The 2215-nt window shown below is 34.4% G+C and overlaps 1 non-coding gene across 1 annotated transcript; it reads left to right on the top strand.

Moving 5' to 3' along the window:
• The first annotated feature begins 942 nt into the window (after window positions 1–942).
• On the top strand, window positions 943–1138 carry LOC142177926 (U2 spliceosomal RNA). The gene has a single exon (XR_012706453.1). It is a non-coding gene; the product is annotated as a U2 spliceosomal RNA (small nuclear RNA).
• The last annotated feature ends 1077 nt before the right edge of the window (window positions 1139–2215 follow it).

Here is a 2215-nt window from a genome sequence, read left to right as displayed (position 1 = left end):
CACAAGATTACGTTGCAGAGACTCTCCCGAAATAAAACAAAATCTCTAAAAAGAGAGACTAATGTGATAAAGAAAAGGTTTAAATGCTAGTACTCATTACTCCGTGCTGTTTTAACTTTTAATTTATTTGAGTCTCAGGGATTATTGGCTGAAAGATAGTGTATCTCGTGCCATGGCATGATTATATATTGGACTTCATCTTATATTGTAAAGAATGCATTACCATTACTATTTGTGAAATTCACAAATGTAACCACTGTTAGTAGCAGAAACTCTCGTGTTTGGCAGTTCCATTGCCCACGTTTCATTAAATTGATCTTTTGGGAGTGTTGCTGTGAAGGAATTGGATTCCAGTTATTGTGATAGTGTTTTAATTAGAAGCAATAACTGTCTAAAAACTACAAAGGCTTAACAACGCCATCCTTTTTCCACACCTTCCTGCACCTCCAAGCTACTATCACTGGTCATATAGTCTGAGTAGAGATATGCATACTATTGAATGACTTATAAAAGCACGGTTAATCAGAAATTCACTGCAAAAACAATAAAAATGAAAAACGAAATTATTAGGCAGGTAAGGCTGTTTGTGCTCAGACAGATACTTGTTTTAAATGTTGCAGCCGTAAGAACTGTAACCTATGCATTTAATGTTCTTCTGTTTGAGGTTTTGCCCCAAAAAAGTCTTTTGAAATGCTATTAGCCAGTGTAGTTTGAGCTTATTTGTAATTTGTAAGAGTTTCAACGTTGGAGCAAATTGGGTAAACTAAACATAAAGACTTACATGACCAGTTAAAAGATTTGGCCGTAACTATAAGAAAAGGCTTTCAGTTTTTTATGAAAGGAACTTTATCTGGTCTTCCTATTTTATTCCCACATCGAGGGTGAGAAAAGAAGAAGCAGAAGCATCAGGTATAAATTAAGCGACTCGAGAAGAAGAAAAGCATACCTTTCTCGGCCTTTTGGCTAAGATCAAGTGTAGTATCTGTTCTTATCAGTTTAATATCTGATATGTGAGTCATCGATTCACACGATATTAACTCAATTTTTTAAAGGGGAGAGTCTACCACGGTAGCTTGCTATCGGGGCTTTCACGTGTCGCCTTGGCGTTGCACTATTGCCTTGGCCTGGCACGCCCTACCAATTCTAGTGCAATATTGTCTTTAAAATTAGGGACAACGGGCTGTAATCTCAACAACATTTAATGATAGTAAGAAAAAGTGATGAATTCTTTTAAGCCAACACTAGTGAATGTAGCTTCAACCGAAACAAGTATCCTTTTTGCATATAATTTTGCATTTATTTTTACGAATAAAAGTATTGGAAATGTTTTACATTCCAAATGAATACTACACATTGAATTCATACGTAATGGAGTGAGAAGAAGAGGAAGAGGAACAATAATTAAGAAAAATATATAAAGGGGGAATGAATTTTCCACCATTTAATATTAGCATTACATATGTATCACTACTCCTATTAAATATTTTCAGTTTCAGTTCTCTAACTTTATATTCAAAACATAGATTACAAGAAGGAAGAACGAATAGTAAGAAATTCCTTGGCTAAATATCGTTTTTAAATGTTGTTTGTGTCTAAAAGAATAATGAGTACAATTGTACGTTACTAATTAAATAAAGAGATACAGTTAATGAATTTTATTTGATATAAATAATTCAGGGAAAAGAAGGCCAAGTAATGAAAGAAGAAATAAATATATTTCCAGATTATGAGTTCGAGAGGTGCATAGAGTCTTCATTTTTGTCATCCCTGTAAATGCTTACCCCTAAAGATTCACTACCGCATATCTTGAGATATAGAATTTGTCAACGGAGCGCTTTGGCCATATGAAAATGCAAGAAATAAATCTCTTACTATTTTGCAGTGCCGGGCATAAAGCACTACATATTTCGACACGAATAAAAAATTTATAACAAAGATAATGGTCGTTTTTTTTTTTGCAATATTTTTATTTTTTGAATTTAATTGACCGACCAAAGTTGGTCGATAATTTCCGACCGACCAAAGTTGGTCGATAATTTCCGACCAACTTTGGTCGGTATTCCTTTCCGACACCTAAAATACCGTCCACACGTAAATGGTCGTGTTTTGGTCGGTTATTGGCCATTACCGATCAACTTTGGTCGGTTCTTTTGGTCGGTTTTTACCAGATTTCTAGTAGATGCAAGAATGATGTTAGAACTCATTTATATTGAGT

This window comes from Nicotiana tabacum, chromosome 23 (assembly GCF_000715075.1).
Source record: "Nicotiana tabacum cultivar K326 chromosome 23, ASM71507v2, whole genome shotgun sequence".
In the NCBI taxonomy this organism is placed as follows: domain Eukaryota; kingdom Viridiplantae; phylum Streptophyta; class Magnoliopsida; order Solanales; family Solanaceae; genus Nicotiana; species Nicotiana tabacum.
Note: the sequence above shows the minus strand (reverse complement) of the source record. Positions and strands in the feature narration are given on the sequence as shown.